Here is a 16,262-nt window from a genome sequence, read left to right on the forward strand (position 1 = left end):
TACATCAGTTAACCTAATTCAAATTTTGCATAACTTGAATTTGGAATTGCACTCCCCCCCAAACTGCACATTTTGTGTCGGACTGCAACCTGGTGTGGTTTACTGGTTAAAGGGTTAGCCTAGGGTCAAGGAGACCTAGGTTCAAATCCACACACATCTGTGAAGCTCATTGGATGACCTTGGGGCAATTACTATCTCTCAGCCTAACTTATCTCACAGTGTGGTTGTTAGGATAAAGTGGGAGTTAGAAAACATTGCAAACTATCTTGAACTCCTTGGGAGAAAGGTGAGACATAGCTTAGATGTAAGTTCTACTGAGTTCAATGTGAATAACTCCCAAGTAAATGAATGCAGGGCTACAGCTTAGGATCAGGTCTTCAAACCCAGCATAAGCCAGTCTATACTGATTTTAAAATGCAAATACCTTCTCAAGCCTTTTTCCACTATCCAGAAATAATCTTTCAAAAACAATATTTGTTAAGAAGGCCTGAAGGGCTGACAATTTCAGCAGCTAATCATCCAGGACGCTCTCTGGTTCATAAAAATGAACATGGTAAATGATAGCTCATTGCATTTTGTATGCGGGAAGTCGTATATGCTAACCACCGGGGTAGCAAAAGATTTTTTCCGTCTGCACAGGCTGAAGTGCTACACAGAATTTCATTTCACAGCTGGACACTCTCCAGAGCTGCCAATTTTTTGCTTTGAGCACCTGAATACAAAACCAGGCAGTTTTGCAAGCATGCATTAACCACATATGTGATCCAGCTTGAGAACATCACATAGGGAGTGAATAGAGTTTTTGCCTGCTGAATTAGCCAGACCCGACAAGTCTGAAATCTGTCTCAAGCAGAACACCTCAGTTTTCATTAGCTTCTGTGACTTCTAATAACACGCCTCTTCCTGCTCTAAATGGCGAAACAAACAAAAAAGCAACAGTGCATTCAGGTTTTCTGGCAATACAGTATATTAAACAGGGTTGAGCTGTGAATGCAGCAAAATCACTCAGATGGAGGGCATATGTGAAAGTTGGTAGAATAGTTAACTGATGTGAAGCTGTAAAACTTGGAGATTCTTAGCCTGATCCATGGGGGAAGGAGGAGTGCAGTGCTAAAAGAAAGATTGTCTTTTGGTAAAGTAAATGCAACTCAAAGCAGTGAGGTGTGGATTCATGCAAATACAATCAGGATTCAGAGGTTCATCCCATAGACACTTTTGTTCTGGTTTACCCTTGAATTATCCCATTTCGGTTATATAGTGCTTACATAGCATATGAAAACTTGTAAACTTACACCTCTGCTGTAGCGTGTCGGAGATCCGTTGAGGTTCACTAACACATGTTGTTATCCCCACCCCCCAGATCTTCTTTGTACCTCCTCCTACTGTTTATTGGTTGTTTGAAGTGGGGACAACTCCCCCTCTGACAACAGGGATTGGGATTTGCTCCTCTTGTTACTGAACACCAAAGTAGAATGTTAGGTAAGACTGCAGTCAACTCTTTTGCATGCTTACTCAGTAAATAAATCCCATTGAGTTCAATGGAATGCATTTCCAAATTAGAGCCCCTTGGATTGCAGTCTTAATTTTTGCAACTTTAAAAAGGAAAACAACAACAGGGTGGGTAGCTGAGGTGGGGGAGTGAGGCGAGGTAGGAAGTGGCCATCTCAACTCCCAGTGTACAGAGGAGGAGACTTCAAATGCATCGCCAAGAAATTGAGAGGGAAATCACAGTTAGTGAGAGGATTAAGCCATCCTTTCCCATGTGGGGGCTTCCAATAAAAACTGGACCTCCCCCCATTGTTAAAAAAAAGAAAAGGAAAAAGGTGGGGAGATGCAGGATCCCCCCCCCCATGGAGAATGTTTCCATCTTTGCTTCCCCCTGTTTGTGTCTCTTGCCATCCCCCACTCAGCTTCACATGCTCAAAGGAATAGAAGTACAAACTGTGTCCTTCCCCCACCAACTCCTGTTCAAGTAAGAACAAGAGCAACACATGTTTTTAGGGAGACAAATCAATAAGGGAAGAGATGCACAGCCTGTGTTTGCAATGTTGGGAGGAGCCCCACCCCCATGGAGAGCAAGGAGGGGGTAGGGGAACAGGGCAGAGTAGGATGGAAAAGCACACACACGATTCAGAAGCAGCCAAAGGACTTCTCTTGAAACTGACAAGACATTTGGGTGAAACTGACCAGCCTTGTATTGCTTTGAATAGCACTCTTATGGACCTATGGACAAGTGGAAAACTATAAACTGTAAGGGTTTAAGGGAGGATTTTTTTTAAAAAAAAAAATCATATATAATCAATGTATGAAACAATCTGATTAAAGTTTGGTATACTGAAAGCACTCCTTAAGACCTTCCACTGTGCCAATTTGGATCTCTTTATCTTTTAAAATGAGGGTGCTGCTGGCAAGGAGGGTGCATTTTCCCCATGCTTTGAAGCAAAGGCTCCGTTAAAAACACAAACAGATCTAAAGAGTCTCTCCCTCCTCTTCCTTTCCTCCGTTGCAATCCTGTATACAGTATATGAGGGTGAGGGTTGTTGCTGCTGCTTTATGCTTGTTAAACTGGGGATTAGCCAGTCCTGTTTCGCCCGCAAGGAGAGAATGGGGGATTTTGGAAGCAGGAGAAGGAAAGGTTTTCAATTGGCACACCCTTCTCTTTTGTCAGCAATACCTCCCTTTGAAACCACACCCACAAAACAGCGCAATAAAATGATTTTTGAAAATACATGTTAAAGTTTGAGCGATGTGCTTTCACATGACCCAAAGAACCAGACTTTCCACGGACCAAAATATTTTGCTATGAGCGGCAGAAGAACCGCAATCACAGCAGGACATAGTAGACGTCATCAGAGTCCTTTGCAGGGAAAGCAGACTATAACGTCTGCGTCATTTGAGTCCATTGCATAGAATTTGCTGCAGCAGCACAATATAAGGTTGGTGGGATGAAGCTCTAAGAATGTAAGAAACTGCCTTATGCCTGGCATGTTCTGTGTCCTCCATTTCCCCTCTAGTTCAGAGGAGGATTCAGTGGAGGAGGTGGCTTCATCCAGCAACCCATCACTTGCTGCTCCAGGACCTTCCAGGCCAGAGGACATGGCTTTACCAGGGGCACATCTACATGAAGGGTTTGCCCTGGGGTTGCTTCGCAGTAGCGGCATGTCACCTACGTGATGCAGGTGCCATTGCGAAACCATCTGGAGGCAAACCCTGGAAACTCTGCTCCAAAAAAGTCGGGCACTTACCCCCACTTTTTTGGCAGCAGAGCCCATGGCGCCCCCTGATTGGTCACCATGGGTGGCCCCAGAAAAGTAAAAAAAAAAGGGGGGGACAGGGGAGGAAGAGAGGAATGGTTTGCTCCTCCCCTCTTTTTAAATTTTTATTATTTATATCTGCAGAACTCTACAGATACAGAGAATAAAACGAAAAAGAAATGGGGGTGCATGGGGGAGAAACGGGGAGCCAGAAGGAGGAGACTTGGTTTGCCCAGCCCCTCTGCTCGCATCCTCCTCTGGCTACCTCGTTCCTTCCCACCCCACACCGTTGTTGTTGTTGTTGATGTTGATGTTGTTAGGGCTGTGACCCGCTTCGCTTTGGTTCGGAGAAGCAATAGCAGAGCGGCCTGATTTGCCTCTGTTACAGGCACAGGAGAAGTGGTTCAGGTGGCTAGCAAAGCACAGCAAAGAGAAGCAACTGAAAGCGAATAATTCGCTTTTACGCGGAGCGCTCCGCCTGCCATTTTGGATATTTTCCCCATAGGATTGCATTGCGGAAAAGATTAGCATATGACTTTTTTGGTTTTCAAGCTACCTCCTTGAAACTGAATGTGCTTAGAGAGTCGTGGGTGGGGGTCATTTGTGCCTATTTTCAGCAGTTTTCATGCTGCAGTTTGCTTGCTGTTTTTTTTTTTAAAAAAAATAGGGTAAAAAAAGTGGGAGGGGGTACCATTTTTTGAAGTGCTGAGAGGTAGATTCAACTCCCAATTGTGATCACCTGATGAAGCATTCTCCAATCCCAAAGTTGGAGGGGGGATAAGCAAAACGGGATAGAAGGGCATGCTGCCTGTCCTCCTCTGTGCCCGCCTCACAGGGATGGTTTGAAGCAATCCTTGGCTCAATTACTTACTCCTGGTGCCTGGGAGATGTACCAGAGAATGGTCTTTGTGGTTCAACCCCACAAACTGTCCTCCTCTGTGCCCGCCCCACAGGGATGGTTTCTGCGTGTCTTTGTTTGACTCAGGGTATCATTCCTTGTGATAAAGGCAGCTGCATTGCACGCTCACCCTGTTTAAGATTTCTTGGGTGTGTGTGTGCATTTTTGGAAGAGTTTCACCTGAGATGAAGATCCTTATTTAGAAAAAATCTTTATTCCCCCAAATCATCTGTCCTATTATGGGCAAGCGCTTTGCAATGGATCCCTATGGTTTCTGTATGGAGAATTCTGTGCTATTATTGATTGCAATGGGCACGTGCTTTGCAATGGATTCTTATGGGCAGGTATGGAAAGATGTCAGAGTAAATCCCATTTCTGAAAATGGGGTGTTGGGTTTTCAAAAATTCCCCAAAAATCAGTGGAGGCTTGGATTGAATTCCAACTGGGCACGAAGGTGGATACATGGATAAGCTCTCATGGTGCCAATTTTGAAATTTCTAACTTGAAAACTGACAGAGTTCTAGCATAGGACTTGAATTGGGGTGAGTTAAAAGGGAAAAAACCCGCCCAAAATCAGGGGATGATGGGATTTGCTTGAAGCTTGCCATGAATGTGGATCTAGATGGCATCTGTGAGGGTGCCCACTTTCAAGTTTGTATCTGTAAAAATGTCAGAGTAAATCCCATTTCTGAAAATGGGGTGTTGGATATTCAAAAATTCCCTGAAAATCAGAGGATGCTTGGATTTGCTTGAGGCTTGGCATGAATGTGTATACATGGATAAGTTCTCATGGTGCCTATTTTGAGGTTTCTAACACTAACAGAAAAAAGTTATAGGCGTTTGGATTTCAATGCAAGTCGGGGGGGGGAACGGAGATCTGGAGCTGCAAAGCGAAGCTTACCATAGGCGTATCGCTGCAGAGAGGAGCGGACCTGATCCGGAAGTTGCGAATCTGGAAGAGAAGCGGATCGGTGGGTCCGTGCACAGCCCTAATTATTATTATCTGTATCTGTGGAGATTATAATTTAAAAAAAGGGGGGGTAGGAACAGCCCTGTTCCTCTCTCCCCCTCCTGTTTTTATGTTTTTTTTACTTTTCTAGTGGCGTTGGGCAGAAAAAATTGCACTTGTGTTCCTTCCCATGTAGATGCTGGGAAGGAACACAAGTGCGGGTGCAAGGCGCCTTGCGGTGCCAAAGCGTCACTGTAAAGATGGGGTCCAGATTCCTTAGGCTCAGAGGTCACCCCCTGATGCCGTCCTCCCTGCCCCCATGCCATAGGAGCCAGCGACTGTAGCACTAGGCAATACTATTTACAACACTAGAAAGGATCGCAGAAACTAACCAGGTTTGGCTAACATGAAGTGGCTCATGGTGGGTTACATGAGACTGCAGTAGCCAATCACCTCACATACTATGCTCAAGCGCAACACTATAAAAGTAAAGGGGAGATAATGGGTGAGGTTGCTCCTGGTAGGGAGTATTTATTTATTTTTTACATTTATATACAGCCCCATAGCCGAAGCTCTCTGGACGGTTTACAAAAGTTAAAAACAGTAAACATTAAAAAAGTATACAAAATTTTAAACCATCAAAAACATAAGAACAACAGTATAAAAACAACAACATCCATTTAAAAACAGTTCTGGTGTTCATTAAATGCTGTTAAATGCCTGGGAGAAGAAAAAAGTATTGATCTGCCGCCAGGCGAGCCTCATCGGGGAGATCATTCCACAGTCAGGGGGCCACCACTGAAAAGGCCCTCTCCCTTGTTGCCATCCTCCGAGCTTCTGGTGATGTAAGCTCTTCTGCTTTGTCTTTTTTTCTTCTTTCTGATTTTAACTTTTGTCAACAAATACCATGGCATCAATTTCTTTCTATAATTGACTTAAATACACCTACGTGGCATTAATAAATGTTTGAAATATAATATATGAGCATCTGTTTATAAAGTGACTGTGTTGAGTGTGATATGGCTGAGTCCTTCTCAGCATCGGAAAAACCACACCTTTGTGGACTCGGATATAGAGAGGCAGTAGAAGCCTGTCAAGATAACAGGCTGCTTAATAAGGTTTATTATCTATAAATTATTTTTCCTACATTGTATGCATTTAAAGCTGAGTATGGGTTGTTTCACATAGTTTGGCATTATATGAATGAGACTTGGTCTTGAACATTCCCTCTTTCCTACCCCGTCCTTCTTTTCCATGATATAGAAATGTAACAAATGAATATATAATAAAAAGTGCAAACCATTGTTCAAAACATGGGTTTCCATTTCTGGTTTGGATCTAAACTTGGATATAATGGAAAACATAGAGTACACGTGGAAAGGAGAAAGGGAGATGAGCGAAATGTCAAACTCTGGGTTGACATTAGATGTGGTCAAAGCCAGTGTCGCAAGGTCCTTTTCTGGAGTAACATCAGTATGACTGTGTGGTTAAGGTTAACAAATTATTGATAATGTTTCTTCAAATTGTTAAGAAAGAGGTAGAGGAGACACATTTAAATGTTAGCTTCCTTTCAAGAGACCGATGAATTAAAAGAGATGTTTAATAGGTCCTTAAATATTGATGCATCATGGGAAATAGAACTGACAAGATAATAACCATTTCACTTTGTATTTCGTTTCTGCGCCTTGTGTGTTTAATCTTTTGCCTCCTGTTGAGCATAATGTGTTTGTGGAAGGCACAAATATTTTTGTCATATCTGTCACACTGTTTTTAGAAGAGCATTTTGCCAATAATCCCAGTGTCCCGGCAATGCATGGGGCGATAGTTGCCTCAGTGATATATGTGATTATGATAATGCTGTTTCTACCAAAATACAATTTTGTAGTCTTTAAAGCAATTTTTTTTTCTGACAGAGCTGAACAATTCACTAGGTTGTTGCACTGGGAACATCACATATAATTTGCCTGTACTCTGATTCAAAGAATCTTTGCTCTGACGACTCAGATTACTGAAAATAGCAGGCTTGCTTGTGTCTTTGGAAAAAAGAGGGTGAAAACATACTCAGTACTTTCAATTTCTAAACTAATGGATTGAAATAATGATAGCAGAATTACAAATATCATTTCATACTGGGTAGCTCCATCTACTTACAGGTAATGCAATCATGTTTGCAATTTTATCATTGTTTCAACCCATTAGTTTATAGCCATCAATTTTGCATACTGGTTTCTATATTTGTAGTTCAATTTCTGCTTTCTTCCTAATTCTTTTTCATAAATCTGTGCATTAACAAAAATTGACTGTGGAACTATGGGTACAGAAGTAGGCCCAAGCTGAGCTGTAACTAGCAGTTGTTTCATGGTAGGCACCAACTTTTTCTGTAGGTTATGTCTCTGAGTCCTCCAGAAATGCCCTGGGCAAGACCCATGCTGTCTAGCTCTAATTACGATACTGGTCTCCAAATCCTGATGAAAACAAGTGCTTTGGAGGTCAAAGGATTTCTAAATGCTTGCATTTCCACCGATAGAGATGGATATATGGGTTGATGAAAGATGTATTTTGCTTAAGACTGCAATCTTATTCACGCTTTTACCTGAAAGTATGCCCCACTGAACACTGTGACTTATTTCTGAGTATCTTATTTCTTATTTCTGAGTATATTTCTGAGAATCAGACTCAAAGAGTACTTATCAATAGAACCTTCTCAAACTGGGAAGAGGCAACGAGTGGGGTGCCGCAGGGCTCAGTCCTGGGCCCAGTGCTCTTCAACATTTTTATTAATGATTTGGACGAGGAGGTGCAGGGAACACTGATCAAATTTGCAGATGACACAAAATTGGGTGGGATAGCTAATACCCTGGAAGACAGAAACAAACTTCAAAGTGATCTTGATAGGCTGGAGTGCTGGGCTGAAAACAACAGGATGAAATTTAATAGGGATAAATGCCAAGTTCTACATTTAGGAAATAGAAACCAAATGCACAGTTACAAGATGGGGGATACTTGTTTCAGCATTACTACAAATGAGAAGGTTCTTGGAATTGTTGTAGATTGCAAGCTGAATATGAGCCAACAGTACAATATGGCTGCAAGAAAGGCAAATGCTATTTTGGGCTGCATTAATAGAAGTATAGCTTCCAAATCACGTGAGGTACTGGTTCCTCTCTATTCGGCCCTGGTTAGGCCTCATCTAGAGTATTGCGTCCAGTCCTGGGCTCCACAATTCAACAAGGACGCAGCCAAGCTGGAGCGTGTTCAGAGGAAGGCAACCAGGATGATCAGGGGTCTGGAAACAAAGCCCTATGAAGAGAGACTGAAAGAACTGGGCATGTTTAGCCTGGAGAAGAGAAGATTGAGGGGAGACATGATAGCAGTCTTCAAATACTTAAAAGGTTGTCACACAGAGGAGGGCCAGGATCTCTTCTCGATCCTCCCAGAGTGCAGGACACGGAATAATGGGCTCAAGTTAAAGGAAGCCAGATTCCAGCTGGACATCAGGAAAAACTTCCTGACTGTTAGAGCAGTGCGACAATGGAATCAGTTACCTAGGGAGGTTGTGGACTCTCCCACACTAGAGGCCTTCAAGAGGCAGCTGGACAAGCAACTGAGGGATGCTTTAGGGTGGATTCCTGCATTGAGCAGGGGGTTGGACTCTATGGCCTTGTAGGCCTCTTCCAACTCTGCTATTCTATGATTCTATGATTAAATATGTATCATGCCAAATGTCATATGGAGTCATTAAGTCTTACTGAGCTATTTGCTCTGCAGACACCTTGGTGCAGTGGCAGTGTATGTGATTTTTGCTTGTGGCACACTATGCTTTGGACTGCACACTTTCTAGCAGTACATTATGCTTCTGTCGAGGGTTCCGTGGGTGTAGAGTCTTGCCTTTGTACAGGCAGTGAGCTTGATAATTTGGTTATTTCTAATGTATTTTTTTTATAACTGGCATGAAACAAAAGTTTCCTGTAAAACTGTAGTTTAGGAGTGAATTACAGTGCAATCCACTCTGTTCTTCCTGATTTAACATGGTTATGGGAGTGCAGATGGTGATCAGGTGTCCCACTTTACAAAGGACACTCCTCTGTTTTGGAGAACTGTTTTGGACAGTCCTCTATTTGAAGGTGTCCTCTATTTGATGGACTGTCTAGTGCAAGTCAAAGAACGCTGGACCATCAAGGGTGAGCTATTCCACCTGCTCCCCTCCCTCCCCCCCTCTTGGAGACTTTAAAGCAAGGCAGGAGCTGAAGGCTGGGGAGTGCTGCTTCTGGGGGAGAAATGCTGGACCATCAAGGGTGAGCTATTCCACCTGCTCCCCTCCCTCCCCCCTCCACCTGGAGACTTTAAAGCAAGGCAGGAGCTGAAGGCTGGGGAGTGCTGCTTCTGGGGGAGAAATGCTGGACCATCAAGGGTGAGCTATTCCACCTGCTCCCCTCCCTCCCCCCTCCACCTGGAGACTTTAAAGCAAGGCAGGAGCTGAAGGCTGGGCAGTGCTGCTTCTGGGGGAGAAATGCTGGACCATCAAAGGTGAGCTATTCCACCTACTCCCCTCCCCCCTCTTGGAGACTTTAAAGCAAGGCAGGAGCTGAAGGCTGGGGAGTGCTGCTTCTGGGGGAGAAATGCTGGACCATCAAAGGTGAGCTATTCCACCTACTCCCCTCCCCCCCCTCTTGGAGACTTTAAAGCAAGGCAGGAGCTGAAGGCTGGGGAGTGCTGCTTCTGGGGGAGAAATGCTGGACCATCAAAGGTGAGCTATTCCACCTGCTCCCCTCCCCCCCACCTGGAGACATTAAAGCAAGGCTGGAGCTGAAGGCTGGGGAGTGCTGCTTCTGGGGGAGAAATGCTGGACCATCAAAGGTGAGCTATTCCACCTGCTCCCCTCCCCCACTCTTGGAGACTTTAAAGCAAGGCAGGAGCTGAAGGCTGGGGAGTGCTGCTTCTGGGGGAGAAATGCTGGACCATCAAGGGTGAGCTATTCCACCTGCTCCCCTCCCTCCCCCCTCCACCTGGAGACTTTAAAGCAAGGCAGGAGCTGAAGGCTGGGGAGTGCTGCTTCTGGGGGAGAAATGCTGGACCATCAAGGGTGAGCTATTCCACCTGCTCCCCTCCCTCCCCCCTCCACCTGGAGACTTTAAAGCAAGGCAGGAGCTGAAGGCTGGGCAGTGCTGCTTCTGGGGGAGAAATGCTGGACCATCAAAGGTGAGCTATTCCACCTACTCCCCTCCCCCCTCTTGGAGACTTTAAAGCAAGGCAGGAGCTGAAGGCTGGGGAGTGCTGCTTCTGGGGGAGAAATGCTGGACCATCAAAGGTGAGCTATTCCACCTACTCCCCTCCCCCCCCTCTTGGAGACTTTAAAGCAAGGCAGGAGCTGAAGGCTGGGGAGTGCTGCTTCTGGGGGAGAAATGCTGGACCATCAAAGGTGAGCTATTCCACCTGCTCCCCTCCCCCCCACCTGGAGACATTAAAGCAAGGCTGGAGCTGAAGGCTGGGGAGTGCTGCTCCTGGGGGAGAAATGCTGGACCATCAAAGGTGAGCTATTCCACCTGCTCCCCTCCCCCACTCTTGGAGACTTTAAAGCAAGGCAGGAGCTGAAGGCTGGGGAGTGCTGCTTCTGGGGGAGAAATGCTGGACCATCAAAGGTGAGCTATTCCACCTGCTCCCCTCCCCCCCACCTGGAGACATTAAAGCAAGGCTGGAGCTGAAGGCTGGGGAGTGCTGCTTCTGGGGGAGAAATGCTGGACCATCAAAGGTGAGCTATTCCACCTGCTCCCCTCCCCCACTCTTGGAGACTTTAAAGCAAGGCAGGAGCTGAAGGCTGGGGAGTGCTGCTTCTGGGGGAGAAATGCTGGACCATCAAAGGTGAGCTATTCCACCTGCTCCCCTCCCCCCCCTCTTGGAGACTTTAAAGCAAGGCAGGAGCTGAAGGCTGGGGAGTGCTGCTTCTGGGGGAGAAATGCTGGACCATCAAGGGTGAGCTATTCCACCTGCTCCCCTCCCCCCCCCCACCTGGAGACATTAAAGCAAGGCTGGAGCTGAAGGCTTTTTTCCCTTTACCTGGTTTGTTTTGCTGTACATGCGTGTTTAGTATATTTTGAATATTATTGTGATATTGTTGATTTGTACATTGTTAAATATTGTTGTAGTTTTTAATTTTTGTAAACCGCCCAGAGAGCTTCAGCTATTGGGCGGTATAAAAATGCAATAAATGAAATAAATGAAATGAAATTAACTATAAGGAGAGAGGGCGAGCACCTAGACAGGCAGACATTATTTCCAAATTTGCATATATGCAAATTGCTGTCCTCTTTTGTCCTCTTTTTAGTGATGCATTTTCTCTTTTTGGATGATTTGTAAGTGGCCAGCCAATGCAGAACACCTTTAAAAATGACAACTGCCACTTAGAGGAGTAATTCCATATTGGGATCTGCACTTTTCTTGGTACGTGTTGCACATTGTCTCCACTGAAGTAGCCCAGAGAGGCCACCCAATTGGTGGATCTTGAGATTCTAGTATACAAATTAAGTAGATTCTGCAAGACAGATGCTGACTTTCCCTTGAAACGATACAGAACGGAACAGAAAAGTTTTCAACAATTGGCAGAAACCAGTGAAGGAGGGGGGCAAACAGTTATTTGGATTATATGTTCCAGGTCTTAGAGACATGTGTAAAGGAATAAGTTGTAGATCCTCTTTTAAATATTTTACTAGCTAATAAATATTCCAAAACAATATAGATGGGTTGTAATCTAGTGTCTTGTTGACATTCCCCAGGCTAATTTACAAGATTTACAATTATTGCCATCCTTGGAAAAACCCAAAAACCAATATATTATCTTGTGGACATAGAAAGAAGGCCTTTGAAAAGATGTAACAGGTCTTTTAAAATGAATTATCTGACTAAAATATCATTTGAGCTAGATGCAAAATTCAAGTGACCTGTCAGCCTTGACATTCATAAAAATAAATTACTGTGCATTGTGTGCCTCTATTACTTTTTTTTTTTTTAATACCTAACCATTACAAACGCCGAGAGAAGATGCCAATTTGACTCTGGTTTCTGGGATGATATAGGCTGATTTTCCCAGGACCAGAAAATAAATACATGTCTAACTCAACATATTACTGCTTTGCATTCTATGTGGGGCTGCTTTTAAAGCTTCAGCTGGTGCAGAATACAGCTGCTCAGTCGCTCATGGGGGCTGGATGGTTGGACAATATAACAGCCATTCTGTATGAGCTGCTGTGGTTGCTGGTGCTCTTCTGGGCCAAAATTAAAGCCCTGGTTGTTGCCCTTAAAGCCCTAAACAGCTTGAGGCCAGGTTATTTGAAGGATCACCTATACCTTTATGAACCTTCCTGGGTTCTAAGATAGCTGTAGAGGCCCTGTAAAGATTAAGATCCTCATCTACGTATATATTAAGATTTTATGCGTATTGCCTATCTTCATCTATGGTTGGTATGTACTAGTTGGGTCATGTGATTTGTTTTGTCTAAGTGTCCCCACAATTATATACTCATGTTCTTGTGATTTGGATCATTCTCCAGTTGTGTGCTTTAGCATTGTCAATGCTGGGTGCTGTACAGCTGGTGCCCTATTGTGTTGTAACATTGGATTCAAGCCATGGTGTCTAGTGATAGTTGAGTAAATTTCATGTACATTCATGTCCATTGGAAATTTATCCGATGGATGGATTGTTTCAACATGTATGTGTTGTTCTACAACATGGCCAATATAGTGTATTTTTAGAATCAGTCTGTTAGAAACATGATTTGAAATGAAGATTCCAGGACAAATGGTGAAATTCAACACTCTGTATTTTTTATTTATACAGAATTGCAAATCTGGGTGCTCCAGCAAAGTAGGCACACCCTCAAGCACATGCGAAGCCATTTTATACCTTAAGCCGGCCGAAGTGGTCCCTCCCCCGGGTACCCATTGGTCAGGTATTCCAGGGGTTACAGCCTATCCCGATAGGCCTGCTGGCTCCTCCTCAGTTTACTGCTTTGCCCCTCTCATTTGATAGTCCACCCCTTTGTATTTACTTGTGTCCATATTTGGCTTTTATTCCTATGAGCACACCTTCTTAATCATTCTTAATTAGGCCCCCCTCCCATTGTGTAACCACAAGGTCATGAGTTCAAAAACAACAGATGTGTTTTAACTGCTGTTTTCGGTTTTGTTCTATTTATCACCTCTCCTTACCACAAGTCCAACCACAAGTTCCGTGTTGTTCTCATGTTGTTCTCTTTCTGAACCGTCCTAACAGCTCTTGCACCTGCTGTGTTTTCCTGCCTATTGGTTATGCTTCAGTAGCTGTAACGTTGCTTTTTGGGCTGGGGCTGACGTTTAGCAAATGTATCAGCCATCCTGATATTATTAGCCATTGATTATATTTCTTTATAACATCATTATTAGCCATTGATTATATCTCCTTATAGCATCCTTATAAGCCATTGATTATATCTCCTTATAGCATCCTTATAAGCCATTGATTATATCTCCTTATAGCATCCTTATAAGCCATTGATTATATCTCCTTATAGCATCATTGCAATATTGAAAAAGTAACATATTTATCCATTTCTCACAAGTCTTACAAAGAAGCTAATGGGATCTGCAAGAATGGTGGCTTTGTAGCACGTTATTCTTATATTTTTGTATTTTATTATCTTTAAATACTTGAAAGTAATGTTCATTTCTTGCCTTAGGTTGAACACTATAGGTTGAGTAGGTCTAAACCAGAACTGAAATTCACATGTTGCTGTACAAATTAAACTGATCTGGATATGAAACCTCAACAGCTGTATGACTTTCTCTGCAAACTTCAGCACAATGACAAAGGCAGTTTAGGAATGTCCACATGTGAAATGAAATTCCACCTCACTAGTTCTCTAATACTAACGATTAATAATCAGATTAGAAGGGATAGTATGATTACCATGAAGACATAAATTTAGTTGCATAACCATAATACCTATTTTTAATATACTTGAGAGAGCTTCAGAATTAATATTTGAAGCTTTAAGCATCTTCTTTGGAAGGGGGCAAGGTAGCAAAAATATGGAAGCTAATTGGTGCATTGTACTATAAGCTTTCATAGGTGACTGTCTGTGGATCTGATATGGTAGAGTAGATTAGAAGGTGTGTGCATGTATACAGTTTGAGAATTTGTATGTCTCAGACAAAAGCAAAGGGAAAAAACAGTGAGTCAATAACTCTGAAATATTTATGCAGGGCATCGACCAAAGTCAAGCATTTATAATTCTCATTGATTTCAATGGGAGTGAGTTTAGCATGTACTTAACTCTTCCATTGAAATGAATGGAACTAGAAAGTGCTTAACTTAGGCAGAATCATGCCTTTAGAGCAGAAATTGGCAACTTGGTGTCCTCCAAATGTTTTTGACAGCAACTCTCCAAACCCCTGGCCAGGGGCTTATGGGATTTGTAGTCCAAAACATCTGGAGGCCACCAAATTCCCTCCCCTTTCTTTAGAGGGAATAAGCAAGACTATCAGAATTTACTTACACTACCAATGTAAACAGATATTCAACATACATTAATCACCTCCAAGCAACTCGGGGAATTGTTGAGGCCTTGAGAATTGCCCTGTTGGCCACTGAAAGAATTAAAATTCCTGTGAGAGAACTCCGAAAACCCTGCAATAGTTAACCTAATTTAGGCCCGTAGTGAACACATGTCCCACACAGAGAGGCCCAAAGGAAATAAACGAATGGAAAATGATTGCTTTGCCCTGCTTTACTTTGTAGGAACTTCACTTTTTAAAATTCAAGTTTTCAGCTAAAGGAATGCTGAACATTTAAAGACCTTGTTAATAAAAAGTCCCTGGCAGATTTTATTAACTTGATTTTAAGCACATTGTGTTTTGCATTTTTATAAGTCTAATGGGTATTGTTTGCTAATTCACTGGAATGAAGCTTCATTCCAACCACACACATTTAAAGCTGTTATTTATGGTTTACTTGTTCAACATGGGGGCCGTTTGTTTTTATGCCTTTATATTTATGGGTTCCTCTTCTAACTTTGGTGTCTGTTAACATAGCATCAATAATAAACAGTTCAGTTGGCCTTCTCTTTCTGGAAGTGATAGTCAAATGAGTCAAATAGTTAAAACAAAACAAAACACAACAATCTAAGGAACAGAACTTGAGAACAGATACAAGGAATAAAAAAGCAAACTTGCTAAAAGAAAAGAAAGCCAATAAAAAAGGCAGATTCCTTAGGGTAATTTTGCAAGTTCAAGCTCATTTATATAAAAGCTTAATTGCTCTCATAAAAGTCCTTCATATATTGAAGCGCTTAAAAATAAGCTGTGTATCCACCATGATCCTACTGGCCCTTATGATCTTAGTTGATTAGACACAATTTATGGGCAACATACAAGCCCCTTTGGAATCGACAGGACTTGTACAAGAGTTTGTTTGAATGATACTTGAGTTTTGGTATACAATAGCAGGCAAGAATATGAACAGGAAACTCACTAGTTAAAATCTTGCCTCAACTATGAATTCACTTAGGGAAATTTCCATCTTTCAACATCAGCCTCCCACCTGCAATATTATATTTGGGCTTTCTTCTATGGAACTCAAGGCAGTGTTTGTAGGATTCCCAGGCAGTCTCCAATCCAAACACCAATCAGACCCAGGCCATCTTAGCATTCAGCAAGTTTGCTATATGATGTGCCTTCAGACCACGTCCTGGCCTACCAATCAGCCTTACAGAATTGCATTGAGGACTGCTGAGATGACCTGTGTAAAGCTTTGTGAACACCCCAAAAGAACAATGTCCATGCCAAGTACTGTTATCATAACTCTTGTAATGTTCCCTTGACTGTCTGTGTGGTCCATGTGCAGGACAATTTGTGCACATGGACAATTATTACCAGCTTAGCAAGATTGCAAGTTACATAATTTGCAGCTCCCAAGTAAAGCACCAAGACCAACAAAGTTCAGGAAATGTGAGATAACCCATAAAAATAACTTCCCCTGTTATATCTGCAAGCAAACATATAAGCGAGCTAAACCTACCGGGTTGTGTCCAACCCTAAATACTCACCAACCAAATGGAGAGGGCTGGCAGTACAGGTTTTATACCCCCTGCAGCTTCCCCGATCTGCTCTGGAGGGTTGGGGGTATCTCTGA

The sequence above is a fragment of the Elgaria multicarinata genome, chromosome 6, assembly GCF_023053635.1.
Source record: "Elgaria multicarinata webbii isolate HBS135686 ecotype San Diego chromosome 6, rElgMul1.1.pri, whole genome shotgun sequence".
Taxonomy (NCBI): Eukaryota; Metazoa; Chordata; class Lepidosauria; order Squamata; family Anguidae; genus Elgaria; species Elgaria multicarinata.